We start from the raw sequence: 18373 nt of genomic DNA on the forward strand, positions 1-18373 counted from the left end.
AATGGAGACCTAATACATCCTATTAAATAAATAAAAAATTACCATCCCATTTTGATTTTATTTACTTGGTCATTCGGTGAATTATATCTTCTTGTAGCAAACCTGTAACTTCATGTAGAAAACACTATAAGTTCCTCTAGCACCCCTCTAGCATGTGTAAACTTGATGAGATTTGCTCAAAAATCTTGGTTTTTATCTCTTAGGGTTGAATAATAACCCCTAGGATCTAAATATGTGATTAAGGAATAATAAAACACTAATTAGGACATGCCTTTTAAAAATTAGAGTAGGCCTATTTATTTGAATTCATGCTCTTAGGATTTCAATTAAAAGTTGTTGTTCTTGCCTAGGATTAATTTATTTTCAAAGTAACATTTCCATTTATGAAATTAGCTTAGGATTTGATTTCATTACATTCACTCCATTACATCATGAAAGTGAAAGAAGGAGACATTGTGTGTTGCACATATAGTGTTGATATCTCTTAAGTTCGTAGAAACCTCGGGTTCATAATTAAAGTTGGTAGCCTTGAGAGTTGCAACATTATTGTTGCAATAATGAGGCTTACCAATTGTTCTGTCGTTATGTGTCATGTTGGTTTTATTCTCAGTGGGTTAATAATTGTAAAGCTAAGTTATAAAGCTCCATGGGAAGTACATTATGCTTCTTAGCAATCTTGTTGGTTGTATGTGCCATTGAACATTGAGGATGGTGCTTCCCTAATGGGGAGGGTTCTATAAGAGCCCTGTTAAAAATTACATGTAATAAAGATAATGAAATAAAACAAGGTAATGGGACATGTATTCCAAGTTGAATGTTGGGCAAAACATCCTAGTGTGGGTGTTCATTTGGTTTATTATGGCTAAGGAAATTGGCAAGGACAATGGAAAGGGCTTTGGATGACATAAGGCATTGATTAGCATTTTATTTATGAAAATAATGGAAATTAGGAGAAAAGGAAGGTGAAAGGTCACAAGTTGCATGTGAGGAGGAAAATGAAGGAAAATAATGGAAAATTGAAGAAATTAGTGGCCTCAATAATAAAAAAGCTTCTAAGGATCAGTTGGTACCTTTTTTAGTTTAGTTTTGGAGCTCTCTCTCTATTCTCTCTCTCACACTCTTCAACACTTAGAGAATTATTGGATATATCTAGCATTGGATCAAGGAATGAAAAGGAAGGACCAAGAAGGAAAAAGGAAAGAAAGGATCAAGCAAAGAAGAGCAACATCAAGTAGCTAGGGCAAGATTATTTGCACGTATCGAGTTGCATGTGTGATTTCCCTATTAGATTTGGCATGTATGGTAAATGAATTTGTGTATTTGGTTCTCTTGATGTCATTGGCATGGATTTTTCTAAGTGTGATAGTGTTCTTCATACTTGCCTTTCCATTTCCCGATAGCCATGGTGTGATGGGTTCTCTTGTATTTGGTTGAGTTGGATTTTCAGATGGTTTCTAAACCATGTGAGGTGGTCCCTGAAATAAATAACAAAAGGCTTAGAAATCCTTTGACTAGAGAGGGTGGGATTATGATAAAGGCATATTTTGTGTGCCTCGATGGAGTAGGAATCCTCAACTAGTGAATGGAGGAATATACAGTAAATACTGGAGGGTGGAGTCTCGATTAGGCCTAGAATTCCCCGACCGGTGAATGGCGGGATATATAGTAAATCTTAGAGACTAGGATGAAGGAAACTTCTTCATGTTGTAGGTGGAGAAATCTGGTCACATCCATCCTTATTTAGGGTCTAGTGACATGTTGTGGATTCCATAAATCCTGAGGAAACTTGGATTGATTCTTTTGTAAGTGCGACATTCAGGCTTGGAATATGGCACACAGGTGATTCGTTGAAAGAAATATTTGGTTCATCTAATCTATGGTCGGGTGGTTCATGGAAGTCCCATACCTGGTTGGATTTTTCATTCATTAATAATAGCTTCTTATCCTTGGTATTTCATGTGTAAATGTACTGCCTTATATGTGGATTTTATGTTTGTTATATCCTTATTATTTATGTTGGTTATATGTTGGTTATGAATATGTTTTTTGATGGACTTGATGTATGGATCTCATAATATTTTGATTTGAAAATTATTGTAAAATGAATATATGACTTAATAGATGATCATGAAATTATTATGATATGGAAACAATACTTATTTACAAATCTTAGATAAGGATGAGACCCCTATGCTCAGATATGTTGTTAGGACTTGCATATTACATATTTGTGACATGTTCTATGAAATTCCTATCATGGATAGTAATGGTTATATCAAGTACTTGTGCTAATTATTGCATTAGTAGCCTTATTCCATTGTTATTTATCATTTTTTAAAGTTTCATGAATTTTTGGGTGGTGGCCTGAGTCTTGGCCTTAAAAAAGTGGCACATAATCCAATGTCGTTGGCTCAAAACTAGCTTGAAAACTCCACAGTCATTGGAATGGTTTGTTGTGAGAGAAACTAGAAGGCCTCAGTCGCATGCATGGATTTTCATGGGAGAAGCTAAGGATTGAGATCAGTCAAATGTCAAGTTGTTTTGGGGGTTGGTTAGCTAGAAAGGTTGGTTGGATCCATAAGGTTTTGTAGCATGTGTGGAAGGTCAGAATGATTTTTTCTCATCAGTTCCACTTCCTTAAATGTACATGGTAGTTTTGTCACATCATAGTAGCCTCTCATCACATGTTTACACCAGCAGAATGGTTAACTTGGGTAAATGTGGGAGGAGGGTGTTATATGAATACCGAACATTTATCTAAATAGTGACTAGATTCACACCCTTTCAAATGGTGTATGATATATTAGCAGTTCTCCCAATCAAATATGAGATTCCATCGTTAAAACTAGTCATCACGCTTCTTCTACCAGCTTCCACCAAAGAAGAATGTTTCTTGCACCTAGCTCACCTAGATGAGACCTAACGTGATGTTACAATTACCAACAAGGTTAACAAAAATTATTTCAAAGAACAATTCGAGTAGAATGTCAAACCTGGTGCCTTTTTAGAAGGTGACCTAGTCCTTTTATAATACCAGGAAGTTGAAAAATTAGGAACTAGGAAGTTCTAACCATTATGCTTTGGTATGTATATAGTCAAGCATGTACTAGAAAAAGGGTCCTATGAACTGGTTGAATTTGATGAAATCCCACTGGGGCAACCCTAAAATGGGTTTTACTTGAAAAACTACTATGCTTAGATTTCTTCTACGTAGTCAATGTGTACATATTTTATAGGTTTGTTAGTGTTTTTACAATGTGGTTTTTTATATGTTTCTACCACCCCTGCTCATCTTGAATTTCATTTGATTTGCATATATTGATGTTCCCTCAGCTATATGTTGGTTATTCTTATGGCACTAGTTGTGGTACTCATAAACATTCTTCCACATCATGAGAAATCTATGTTCCCAATGACGAGTTAGTGAGTCTACAGGGAATTTTCATAGATTTCTCAACTAATAAAACTATTGAGTATAGTGCACTGATCGAATTTTTATCTACTGCTATTTCACGTGGTATTCACAATTTAGTTTTCAGAATCGATTTAGAACTTATGGTACAACATTTGAACAAGGTCTATTCGGTAACAAGTCCAACTTTATTATGCATCTTTTTAAGAGTTCACCTCTTAGAACAACATTTTGATTACATCCAATATCAGCATGTTCCTAGGAGTATTAATACATTAATAGATGCATTAATTAATTATGTATTGGACATACATTTGCAACACATGTAAATACACAAATCATCATCATATATTGTGTAAGCGAGTAGAATAAAAGTAGAAGGAATCCATAGATACAAAATTCTATATAATGTTTGGTTTTACAAAACTTGTGTGTGAGACACATATGTCCACATGACCTATAATATCAAAATACTTGGAGACAAAATATGGTTGAAAATCCTCCTAGGCGACTAATATGTATGATGCTCTCGAAAGCATAAAATGACCCGATCAATTTTGCATAGAAAATTATTGATACGCTCTAGGACTTCTATGGTGTATCGATACAGACGTATGGGGACCTTATTAATCCTTGTGTTTGGTATAATATGGGTAAAACCATCAATATGATACTTTATCTCAGTGAGTATCTCCATAGTGTCGAGGTCAACGATCTCCTCTTCTACCCCTGCCACTTCAGTCTGTACAAGATGTGGTTGTGCTCGTCGATGAATAGGAAAGATGACCTCTAGTTGCAAAAGCCCAACATCTTCATGTAAAATATAATAATTAATATCTGATACATAAAAAAGCATATTTTTTTTTTTGTAAAATCCAAAATACCAAAAATATTCTAAATATTTTTGTTTCACCTTCAATGTTCCTTTGCTTTCCTTCGATTAAGACAATCTCAGGTTCTTTGCGGAAATCAAGTCCAGCCTATGGGTGGTCCTCGATCATATTTAGCTAATTTCATAACCATATAAAGAAAGTATGGGTAAAAATAATCATATGTTCTCCCCCATGAAAAGACATTAGATCTACCCATTACCTCATATGAATCACTCAAGGTCCCAGAAAATCGTAAGATATCTACTAAGGATGAAGTAATGGTAACCTCTTTAAGGAAAAGGCTAGGATGATAGAACTATATCTAAAGTTCTTTAGATGTATTTTATTTTCCATATTGCATTGTTCCTTTAGATTGACTAGAACCCCTTTAGACCAATAGAATATTGTAGACTCCAAGCACTCTAATGCATACTACATATGGGTCTTGTTAGCTAAGTGTAAAGAAAAATTGTCATCCAATCAGGTAATAGTGAAAAGGATTGTCTTGAGAGGAATCCATAGGAGATCCTTTATCTCAGGTTTCTCATCCTTGGTCACTTTAGAATGAGGGCAATAATGAGCAATAATGTAATCTTTCACTGTCTCCCCACCTCTCCTAAAATGGGATCTCCTCTTTATGACCACCCTATTAGGAAGTAGATGTCCTCAACATCTATATTGACAATTTGTACTCTAATCCTAAATTATTTCCCCCATGTGTCCCATCATCTTAGCAAATACTCTAGTAACTCTAAATGGGCCCCCATTCCCAAATCCATAAAAAACTTGAGGAGCCCACAGTTTCTCAAGGCCTGAACCATTCTTGGGTCATTAGCAACAACCATGTCTTGAGCTTCATGCTTTCTTTCTCTCCAAGTTAAAGCCATTTTAATATAGTATATGTCTACAAAATAACATGGAGGAACACAATGAATCAAAATTCTAAATTTTTTTGGGGGGGAAATCACTTATAATCAAAATTTCCAAATTTTAGTTGTGCTCATCGCACTGTCTCTTCTTCGATGGAGCGACCCATTACACCTCCTAGTATAGAAGGAGCTCGATGGGCTGAGGGAAAGTTTTTCAACCTAAAAACTCGAAAATTCTTCAAAAAAATGCATGGAACAGAAAAAGGAAAACGTAGAAATTAAGAGAAAATATATATCTCTTACATGGTATTGGAAATGCCATAAATATTCTATTGGATTGGCTACAATCAATTACTAAATATTTAATGTCAAAACCCAATCATATCCCACTCAACTTGGTAAGAATAAAACTGGTAAGAAATAGAATTACATTTTCACTTTTTATGGTCAAATAGCAATTGTTTTAACATATTTTCATATTTTGACCCAGTTTTTACCATGTATCATGTATTGTTAATCATTTTGTGGTTTTATGTGTAGGTTAAAAGGTAATTCAAGGATGTAATTCAAATTATAAGTAAAATATAAGTCATTTTCATGAATGACTACACTTTTATTGCTTTTTTGGGCTCATTAAACCTACAAAAAAAGGAACCCCTTGGAGTGCTATTTTAGCTCTTCTCCAACTCCGAAAACATTAAATGATTATCAAGCACTTGCCTTTTCAAGCTCGTTAAAGTAAATTAAAATATGTCTACCCAGTATAAGTTTAACCCTTATCTGGAATGGGACGGACTATTTGTGTAAAAATGAATACTTTAATGAAACATGTATAAAAGGTTCTCTTGGGTATTATTTTATGCCTTTTCATACCTAGGGACACATTTACAAAAATAAACCTCTTGGAGTTTTGTTTTTCACCTCTTTTTAAAACTCTCTAAACATGAAAAAGGAGTCAAGTTGTGTCTTTGTTGTATTCATTAAACTATTAAACAACGACGGACTCGTTAAGCATGACGATACCAAACCATTCCTTCACAGGGTTCATTAAAAATACTTAGAAGGATTCATATGAAGGATGAACTTATAGATCAATAATATGTTATCCTCCTTGGGCTTATCAAAAATAAAGAGGTACTAGCCATGAATAGTTGGGAAATTGGGAGAACAAGAAATTTTACCTATTTATGGCATCGAGTCACTCTTGAACATGACACTCTTTCACTTCATATATGTGACTTCCTTGGGTTGGGGAATTCACTTTCCTCTCTGTTGGTTACACTTTCACTATGGGTCTATGAGTCAATGCTACCAACTCCATTTATTTTCATTGATATTCTCAAGAGAATGTCCACCCTCAGTTGAAATCTACTACAATACCCTTAAGCCTTACTTCATGTTCTCCTCTCCTTAACCAACCTTACATCATTACATTTTATCTCAAATATTGATACCTATTTCATGTCGTTGATGGGGGATACATCAAGGCCCTCCTATGATGGGTCACTTCCTGTTGACATCAGCACATTATCTAGGAAATTGACTTAGAAAATTTCTTCCATGCCTTAGAGCTTGCATACCTCCATGGAAAGTTTCCTCACTTTCGATAATAGGTTTTCATCATTGGCCTTCAACTAGAAGGTTCTATATGGCATTAAACTTCAACTCACTCATTCACATCACATAGATTGTAGTACCTTGAGAACCATTATCATTATTGGTGGTTTCTCTCATGTATGCTAACTATTTACATCATTAGACGGTAATAAGATGGTTTCTACCATGTTTGAATCCAACTCATTTATTTACATCGTTAGACTCACACTATCAAATGACAAAGTAGAATACTTTGTATGTAGTTTCATCCATCCATGATGAAATTTAAGGATTCATACCAGATCACAAAGTATGATGGCTATGGTCATTTAGGAATTCATCCAAGGATGCGTCCACCATTCTTCATCAGTGGACGAGACTTTTTTATTATTGTACATGTCATATTGGCTTATGTGCTGAGTATGGGTATGCATACCTCAACAATTCTATTATGATGATTATCTATTGTAATATATGATGATCTCAACCAACCTTTTTTTGGTTCGAACTTGTCACAAAGTAAAGCACTACAATCATTAGCCACTGCTTCTGACTTTGTACTTTAAGGAACAATATGTTACATGATATTTTGTCACATCTACTCAAATGGCCTAGAAACCAGATCAATCAACATGATTGACAACTTGCAATCATCAATTTTCAAATCCATAAGCATTATATATCCAAAAATAACAAGAATTCTAGATTTAACATCTTAAAAACGTCATTTTTGGGCCCATCACACTTTCTCTTTTAGTAGATTCCATTGTTTCATGTTGCGTAACTCACTACCTACACTACTTAGTGCATGTTTCCTTTGTTGTGGGTGCAACTGTTCTAGAATTTCATAAAAATAAAAAAAAAATTATGAATCTTCTCTTTCAAGAGGCATCTAAGGTGGTTTTAACCATTTAATATTGATTGAGATATCAAATTCCTACTCTAGAGGTATTATCTTTTATCCCTAGAGCTTATCCTCCTTCATATGTGGATCTTAGTCCTAGATTGGTAAAACAAAAACTACATTATTTACCCTATAAATTCACTACCTCCCAAGAGTTTGGGTTGGCTTTTGGAGACTCTTAGCCATGCCTTTATGTTCTTGATTTTTACCTAAGGATCCATTACCATCCTTGAGTTGTGATTGAAGGCTTTCTTTGTGGCTAAGGAAGGAAAAGTTTGGTGGGAGTGATCAAAACTTAAACAAGAACACAAAAACTTACATATATAATCAAAAACACAAAGATGTAGTATAAAATCACTTCATTTCATTAATAGAAAAATATTGAACTATGCTTAGAAACAGAATGGAAATAAGATAGCTTGGGCAATGGTAGGTTATCTCTGAGAAGAGATGTTGCAACTACATGCCTCTGAACTCTGTTACAATGAGCCTTAAGGGCCTATTTATTATTGGAAAACATGAGAAAACCCTAAACAACCAAAACCCTAACCTTAGGAGATGTAACACCAAGAGTTTGTGGGCCCCATTGGGGTTAGTTGGGAAGCCAACTTCCCAACGTCGTAACTTGGTCATATTATCTCTGTTTGGTGTGTATGATACCTTATTGGAAAGGTCTCTCTGAGTGATACAAGTTTTACTGCAATCCCTTGCCTATGGCTATAGGCCTGCTGCGGACACCAAACAAATGTCGTTTAGGGGGTCAAAACGGCTCCGGAAGTTCAGTTCCTAAAAAATTGCTACAAATAGTAAATGCTAAAATGAACAAGGAAATAGATGAAACTAACTCAGGGGTATCAGAGGAATAGGCGGGTGGCCACCAGTATCCACCTAGATCATTCCTCCCTAGTTAGGAAGCAATGGCCCCCATTGCATGTAGAGTATTCATGAGGTGAGGAATTTTTTGTTGAACCTGGTCCCTAGGGAACCACTTGCTGTGGTGAAGGAGTTGGCCTGCTTTAACAACTTGATATAGTTGTATCCTCTATTGGCAAGTGTTATTGATCTGGGTGTCCATGATATGATCAGTTGTGGCATGTTCCATGAAGTCTAGGTTTATCTTTGTTGGTGTGAGTTGTTCTACAATGTCATATGTGTCCAACAATGGTGGAAAGTATGGTCAAAGGTGATCTACATTGAAACTGGGTGAAAACCAAGGAAGGGTCATATGCTGAGCTCGAAGGAATTGTCACTGATGGCCTTGGTAATGGTGTATGGCCCATATCACTGTGGGAAAAGCTTGGGGTGGGGTCCAACAAGGCGCTCCTTCATCAAATGTAGCCAAACTTTATCGCCCACATGGAACTTGGGTGGCACTCGATGCTGATCATGGCACTGCTTGTACTCAGCATTGGCTCTATCCAATATATCATGGACCTACTGGCAGATGTGTTGAATGTGATCAAAAAAGGTTTTAGCACTTTCAACTTTGGATTGAACGTTAGTTGAACCTACCTGAGTGGCTGCAAATGGTATGGCCACATTGATGGGGTATAATGGTTGAAATCCCAGACCAAACTGAAAGGAGTTGTGGCATGTTGAGCCATGGAGAGTTCTCTTGTAGCTGTGTTTGACATAGGGGAGACTTTCATCCCATGTGCATGGATTCTTTGAGTTGTACATGCGTAGAATGTGTGAGATCATCTTGTTGATAATCTCTGTTTGGCCAACAATTTGGTGATGGAAAGTCATGGAGTTAGTAATTTTTGTATCCAACATCAACTAGAGACTTCACCAAAATACAATTAGGAATATGTTGTCCCTAGCCAAGACAATTGACTATGGGATCCCAAAGTGTATCCATGCTTTCTCAATGAAGAGCCTAGCAGTGCCATATATTGTGATACTCTTCTTGCAGGCCTCCATGATTACAATCTTAGAGAATTTGTTGGCAACCACGAAAATGCAATCATTGTCATTCTTAGTAGAAGGAAGGCCCGACATGTAATCCATGGAGATAGATTTCCAAGGCTAGCTAGGAGTAGGTAGAGGAGGATATAGGCCTTGCTTCTTCATGGTTGGTTTGGCAATGGTACACACGATGCAAGATCTAATGTACTTGTCAACATCCTGACGAATATTCGGCCAATAAAAATACTTCTGCAATACAACCAATGTTTCTCTACCTTGAAATGTCCATTGACCTGACTGTAGTGTGCCACCAAAATCATCTTGACATGGTCACTTGAAGGAACACAGATGTGTCCTAGGTGGAAAAATAGTGCATCCTAAAGGTGAAAATTTGGAACTTTCTTCCCTTCTAGAAGTGGTTGGTATATCCTATTGAATTCCAGATCTCTCATGTAAATAGGTAGCCACCTCGATGTCTCATGCCCACAGGAGGCAAGCACAGTGATTAGCGCCATGACCAATGGTCGGCTGAGGAAATCAACAAAATTAGTGGTGCTTCGCTTATTATACTTAATGTTTAAATGGAATTGCTTCTAATAGGTGGGCCATTTCTGATGGCAATCGTTCTGCAACTTGGCTTGTGTATGTATGAACTATAGACATCAGTGGTTTGTGTGGATGACCATTTCCTTCAACATAATATAATTCTTGCATTAACAACAATCCTATAAAATGGAATACATTTCTTTGTTATAAGTGGGGTACTTTCGGACTGTGTCTAGAAGTGTCTCATTGTGGTAAGCCATTGGATGCCCTTGCTGATTAACAACCGCACCAATAACATAGTTGGAGGCATATGTCTCAATCTCAATTCGTTGTTGCAGGTATGGTAATATGAGCACTAGTGCAGAACAAATGCCTCTTCAACTCAAAGAATTCTTGTTGTTGGGTTTCCGACCAAAAAATTTTCTTTCGCTCCACCCTTGCTAACTTGACTTAAAAGCTGAATGATATGAGAGAACCCCAACATGAACCTGCTGTAGAAATTGGTAAGACCAAAAAATATGAGGAGCTCTGTTACATTGATTGGGGATGGCCAATCCTGAATGACTTGTACCTTGGATGGGTCCACATGTACACCCTTTTCATCAATGATGTACCCAAGATATTGAACCTAGGTCAGGCCAAAGGTGCATTTCTCCAAGTTAGAACATAGCTTGTGTTGGTGCAAGGTTTGAAGGACATGTCGAATATGATGGAGGTGCTCTTCCCAACTCTGGCTGAAGATCAAGATGTCAAATAAAAACACCACCATGAATGCATTGATGAAGGGTCACAAGATGTCATCCATCAGTCTCATGAAGGTTGCAGGGGCATTCGTCAATCCGAATGACATGACTAACCATTTGAAAGGCCCTCCTTGTATTTGGAGACACAATTCCACACATCGTGGGGTTCAATAGGCACATGGTGATAACCTGACTTCAAGTCAATCTTGCTGAAATATTTGGCCCCGTTGAGTTGGTCCAAAAGGTCATCAACCTGCAAGATTGGGTACCTATTCCAGATAGTGATATTGTTTAGCACCTAATAGTCAATACCAAGTCTTTAGGTCCCATCCATCTTCTGTATGAATACAATCGAGCTACCACAAGGTGATGAGCTTCGCCTGATGTGCCCTTCCTACAATAGTTCTTGAATCTACCTCTTGATCTCATTGTTCTCCAGAACAGAACATTGATAGATCGGTCCATTGGGAAATGATGCATTTGGTGTCAGATCAATGGAGTGCTTGACCTAACAGTGTAGAGGTACCCATGTGGGTTAGGTGAAAATATACGCGTACTCCTCCATGACCTTGTCCATCTGCTACTGCTGTGTAGAGGAGCCATGCTTGGAAGCCATGGTCACAACCTTCTTCTTGCCCTTGGGGTGAATCATAAGGAAAAACAAATTCTTGGCCTGGGAAATGATCTTACTGCATTTGTTTGCAGTGATCAAAGAGATGGCAGTAGGTGGGGCTACCTCTGGTATCCTGTACAACTTATTAGACAAAGAAATAATCATAGAGCGAGGTCTAGAATCATATACAACATATCACTTCAACAAGTATGGTTTTCCTAACAATACATCACAAAATTGAAGGGGAGAAATGTCACACAGTACCTCATCTGTGAAGGGCTTGATGTTGTAGGGAAGGCAGTATTGTTGGCTGACATGAAGATCTCGTCCTTGGTGAAGCCACTGGATGGTGTATGGTTGTGGATGTGTTATATTATTTAGGCCTAGACTCTTCATGAAATCTCCTGAAATGGGGTTCCTTTGGCTCCTGTTGTTGACAATGAACTGTAACATAGAACCCTTCACCCACATCTGTGAGTGGAAGGGGCGTTCCCCCTCCTCTGGATCTTCAGGCTCAATGTTATGGATCTTGGTGGTGGCCACAATGGAACTGGGCTCTGCAAAAATTACCTGATTCTCTTTGGTAGTTCCCTTATCATTTTCTGATTCATAGTTGTAACCTGCGTCTGATTCAGAAGCCTTAAGCTCGGCCACCAATGATTGCTTGGCCTGACACTCACTTGTATTGTGACTGGAGCTCTTACGAAACTCACACCATTTTCCCTTGTCCTTCTTAATCTTTGTGGTGTTTTTATTTTCTTGCAGCTTCAGCAGGCTGTCTTAGGTAGCATCACCTTGGCTTGGTCCTTTTTTCTATCACTTGGGGGCACCTGTTCCTTGCTTTGGATTCAGAGATCCAAAGTCTTTCTTATTCTGTTTAAACTTTTGTTCAATATTAACAGTGTACCGATACACTGTGTCGAGTGAGGAAATGTCCAGGAACTCCATCTTGTCCTGAATGTACTTGTATAGACAACCATGGTACTTGAGCAACAAATTCCACTCAATATCATTGATACCTATCTCTGTGCAAAGGGTATAAAAAGTATTTGTGAACTCTGGCACTTCCTGGTCCCTTCCTTGCCATAGCATTGTCCACTTTATGTATTTGTCTTCATAGCTCGTGATAGAATAATATTGTTCCTTGATGGCATCTCGAAAAGAGTTCCAAGTGGTTTTAACTGAAAACAACGAAGGTTTACTCTCGTCCTTTTGTCCACAGTAGGTTTCCCACCAATCCTTGAAATGTGGGGTAGCTTTAGGAAGTACAAAACTAAGCTTTTCCCAATTGGAAAATTCATGAACTAAAAATTATCCTTCCAATATATTTAACCATTTATCTATGACATATGCATCTATCAGGCCTTCGAATATGGGAATATTGAAGTTAACTTGTACCTTAAAAGGAGTGGAGCCTTCAAAGTGGCTGCTCCATGAAGATGCATTGCCTGTGGGTAGCAGTCGAAGGATCTCAACAAAGTTATCAATCATTGCATCCCTTTGTCACTCGAGGGATTCCTTGAGGAAAATTTTGTAAGGATCTCCTACCCCCTTGTCTTTCTTTTCTTCTGCCATGGGAGGTCGTCAATTTTTGCGAGGCTGATCTTGCAATGGTACAACTGGATCAAGCCCTAACTCCTTATACATTGACCTCATTGGGGAAATGAAAAGAAAAAAAGAGAAAGAGTTAACCACTCTGATACCACTGATCTGAACTTAAACAGGAATGAAACAAATTACAAATATAATCATAAACATAGAGATGCAACAAAAAAACACTTCATGTCATTAATAGAAAAATACTAAACTATACTTACAAACAAAATGGAAGTAAGATAGCTTGGGCGATGGTAGTTTATATCTGAGAAGAGATGTGGTGGCTACACTCCTCTTAAATGTGTTACAATAAGTCTCAAGGGCCTATTTATTATTGGGAAACATGAGGAAACCCTAAACAACCAAAACCCTAACCCTAGGAGATGCAACACCAAGAGAATGTGAGCCCCATTGGGGTTAGTAGGGTAGCGAACTCCACGAGATCATAACTTGGTCATATATTTCCATTTTGCGCATACAATACCTTATTGGAAAGGTCTCTTTGATTACTATAGGATTCGCTGTATGCCCCTACCTATTGCTACGGGCCTGTCGTGGAGCCCAAAAAAACACAATTTAGGGGGTCAAAAATGCTCCAGAAGTTTAGGACCCGTAAACTGCTAAAAATAGTAGATGTTGAAATGAACAAGGAAATAGATGAAACTAACTTTGGGGTATAGGTGGAATAGGTAGATGGCCACCAATATCCACCTAGCTCATTCCCCCCCCCCTTAGGAAGCAATGGTCCCCATTTCATGCAGAGCCTCCATGAGGTGAGGAAATTTCTATTGAACCTGGTCTGTGATGAACCACTTAACATGGTGAAGGTGTTGGCATGCTTTGACCACTCGATATAATTGTATCCTCTGTTGGCGAGTGTTCTTGATTTGTGCATCCATAATTTGATTAGTTGTGGCCTATTCCATGTAGCCTCGGTTGAGCTTTATTGTGTGAGTTGTTCTGCAATGTCATATGTGGCCAACAATGGTGGAAAGTATGGCTGAAGGTCATCTCAATTGAACATTGGGCACAGAACAAGGAATGGTAGGATGTTGAGCTTGAAGGCATTGTCACCAACATCCTTGGTGATGGTGCATGGCCCATATCAGAGTGGGTGAAGCTTGTGGTGGGGTCCAACAAGGCTCTCCTTTTGCAAATGTAGCCAAACTTTATCACCCACTTGGAACTTGTGGGGCACTCGATGCTGAACATGGCACTACTTTGACTTAGCACTAGAACTGTCCAATATAACATAGACCTACTGGAGGATGTGTTGAATGCATGCAATGAAGTTGTTAGCTCTTTGAGCCTTGGATTGAACATGAGTCGAATCTAACTGAGTGGCCACAAAGGGTATGGCCACATTGATGGGACATAATGGCTAAAATCTCAGCCCTACCTAAAAAGGACTATGGCCTGTTGAGATGTGGAGAGTTGTATTGTAGTTGGGTTGGACATAGGGGAGACTTTCATCCCATGTGCGTTGATGTTTCGAGTTATACATGTGCAAAATGTGTACGGTCATCCTATTGACAACCTCTATTTTTCCATCAGTTTGGGGATGGAAATCCCTAGACTTAATAAATTTTGTGTCCATCATTGACCAGAGACTTGACCAAAATGAACTCAGGAATCTATTGTCTCGAACTTAGACAGTGGACTGTGGGATCCCATAGTGTACCCATCCTCGCTCAAAGAAGAGGTTAGCAGTGTCCTCTGTTGTGATACTCTTCTTGTAGGCTGCCATGATGGATGTGTTATAGTCTTTAGGCCTAGCCGCTTCATGACCTCTACTGAAATGAGGTTCTTTTGGCTCCCTCTGTCAATAATGAACTGTAGCGGAGAACCCTTCAAGCACATATGTGAGTGGAAGCGGTGTTCCCCATACTCTCGATCTATTGGCTCAATCTTATGGATCTTGGTGGTGGCCATAGTGGCACTGGGCTCTGCATCAGTGATCTACTTCCCTTTATCAGTTCCATTATCGGGTTCTGATTCAGAGCCAGAACCTGTATCTAATTCAGAAGCCTTCAGCTTGGCCATCAGTGATTCATTGAACCAACACTCACTTGTATTGTGAGTGGAGCACTTATGGAACTCACACAATTTTCCCATGTCCTTCTTCATCTTCGAGGTGTTTTCCATTGCTTGGAGCTTCGGCAAGCTATCCTGGGTAGCGCCAACTTAGCTTGGTCATTTGTTCTGTGGTTTGGGGCCACCTTTTCCTTGCTTTGGATTTGCAAATCCAAAGTCTCGCTTCTTTTGGTTAAACTTCTACTCAATTTTGACAATGTACCGATACGTCGTCTCGAGCAACGAAATGTCCAAGAACTCAATCTCATCCTAGATGTACTTCTGCTGATGGCCATGGTACTTGAGTACCAAATGCCGCTTAGTATCCCTGATACCTAGATTCGTGTGAAGTGTATGGAAAGTATTTGTGAACTCTGGCACATCTTTCTCCCTTCCCTATCGTAGCACGGTCCTCTTTATGTATTTGCCTTCATAGCTCTCGACAGGGTAATATTATTCCTTGATGGTGTCTCAGAAATAATTTCAAGTGTGTGTGGCTAAAATCAGCGAGGGTGTACTCTCATCCTTTTGTTCATAGTAGGTTTCCCATGAATCCTTGAGGTGTGGGGTGGATTTAAGAAGTGCAAAAGTAATATTTTCCCGATTGGAAAAGTCATGAACTGAAAAAATATCCTTCTAATAGATTTAACCATTTATCTACGGCATTTGCATCTATCAGGCCTTCGAATATGGGAATATCGATGTTAACTTGTACCTTAAAAGGAGTGTAACCTCCAGAGTGGTTTTTGGATGAAGATGCATTGCCTATGGGTAGCCGTCAAAGGATATGGGAAAATTTATCCATCATCAAACCCCTTTGACGCTCGATGGCTTCCCCAAGCAACATTTTGAAGGTGTCTCCTGCCCCCTCATATTTCTCTTCTTCTACCATGGGACATCGTCATATTTGTTAGGATGATCTTGCAATGGTTCAATGAGATCAAACCCTTACTCCTTATGCCATGACCTCGTTGGGGACATGCAAAGGAAAAAAGAGAAAAAGCAGACCCCTTTAGAAAAATACTTCATTTCATTAATAGAAAAATACTGAAATATACTTACAAACGGAATGGAAATAAGATAGCTCAGGCTATGGTATCTTATCTCTGAGAAGAGCTGTTGCATATACATGCCTCTGAATTGTGTTACGATGAGGGTCAAGGGCCTCTTTATTATTGGAAAACGTGAGAAAACCCTAAGAAACTAAAACCCTAACCCCGGGAGATGTAACACCAAGAGTTTGTTGGCCCCGTTGGGGTTAGTTGGGAAGCCAACTTACCAGGCTCCTAACTTGGTCAGATTTTCTCTGTTTGGCGTGTACGATAATTTTTTGGAAAGGTCTCTCTAAGTACTACAAGTTTTTTTGCAAGCCCCAGCCTATGGCTATGGGCCTTCCATGTGTTAGTGCTAGTCTTGTTTCCCTGTCACCAGTGATTAAATGTGCTTTTACTAAGCTTGTTAGGAGTCTCAAAATCAAATTTTACCATGTCACTACATTTACATAGTAATATTTGGTCATTGTTTAGTTGGTCTAGGAATGAGTTCAGTCTTTTTGAAAAGTCACTTATGCTGGTCACCTATGTCATTCACATGAAGGTGTGATAATAAAAGAAATTTCTCTTCATATCCGTCATCGTCATCATTCCATTCAGTTTCAAGTTTTTCATTAGGTCATTATGGTTTCCAAGGTCCATCATTATCATCTGTAAAACCAACAGTGAATAAAGCATGATAAACAACTCTTTGTCATTAACTTATTGAGTTTTCACAAGTTCATCATGATTTCAGTTTGAAAGGCTCCAGAAGAAGAAGTTCTAGTGCTCACAAAGTGAATAAACAGCCCAGGTTTTAGCCTTCTAAGGTGACTCTGTTTTCAAAAGTGAAAAATCATTTTTTCAAAGGTTTGAGGGTCCCATTTCTTTTCAGAAATGAAATTAATTTTCCTACTTAAAGTAAAAATCCCAAAACTCATCTTCTTTTCTCTCCCTTCCATTAGTGAGAAAAACTCGATTTCCTAGGAAAATTTGGCAAAACATTTCTAGTGTTGTGCTCAAAGACACTGCGCTACACTTGGGAGGCCGGCGTTGCGCTCAGGAACACTCCGCTGTGCTTTGGCTCTGCGCTCAGAAAGACTGCACCGCGCTTGGGCCAGAGTAGCTCAAATTTTCCCAAAACTCACTGAAATTAGATTTTTAAGCTTGCTCATCCTTTTTCTTGCAATCCTAAGCTCATCTACAAGTAAGTACATCACCTTACTCACCTTTTTATTTTGCAAGATGAATTCAAGCCAAAGATTTCTTCATTTAGGGTTTCTAGTGAATTTGTCATGAAATGATGATAGGGTTGATGATGGTCATTTAGTTTTCTTGATTTTAAACATGTAAAATCTCATCTGAGTCCTCTACACATGTTTAATATGCTATACGAACCACTAAACCAACCTCAAAACATTAAATTAATTCACTAAAAGTGAAATCCTAGCTCATTCCTATGGGATTTGGACACTTTTCCTAGAAACCCTATTTTTCCCCTTTCACAAATACAATGTACCTTCATTTCACGTCCTTTCATTTTCACTAGTTTTTCGTAGTCCATATCCACCTCTTTCAAATTCCCTTTTCCATATTTTCAACTCCACCTACCCATCATTTCATTTTTCACTCATCCCTCACTGTTTTTTTCTCATTTTCCTACTGCTAGGGTTTCTGTCACCATGGAAGAAGACTCTTCACCACAGAGGAAGAAACATCACAAGGGAGGAAAAATTCTTAGATATGAGCCATCTAACTACAATGAAAACAATTCATCTCCCTTTGTCAAACAATGATTTGAAGATGTGAATTGCTTGGATTTTTGCAAACGGGTGTGTGAAGTGGTTTTCCATGAGTAGTTGACAGATTGGGTTGCTACGCATTTGAAAGGTGAAAGTTCTATTTTTTTTTGGTGTTGAATTCACTTTTTTAGTGGACTCTATTTCACTTGCTATAGGGCCATCAGATCATGGTGAATATTGGTTCAAGGGGATGAACTTAGATCTTGAAAATTATCGACCTTTCTTGAAAACACCATACAGGGAAAAACATGTTCATATCATACCTTTCAGGTACCTATTGGAAAAGTATGCCCCCTTGATGAAGGTTGTAATGAAATTCTTCACATGTGAAGGAATATTCTCTAGAATATATGCCTATCACATTCGACTCCTAATGCACTTTACAACTCATAAACGACTCAATATGTG

The sequence above is a fragment of the Pinus tabuliformis genome, chromosome 3_2 (assembly GCF_031772625.1).
Source record: "Pinus tabuliformis cultivar Carrire ecotype Pingquan chromosome 3_2, CPIR1, whole genome shotgun sequence".
NCBI classification, from domain to species: domain Eukaryota; kingdom Viridiplantae; phylum Streptophyta; class Pinopsida; order Pinales; family Pinaceae; genus Pinus; species Pinus tabuliformis.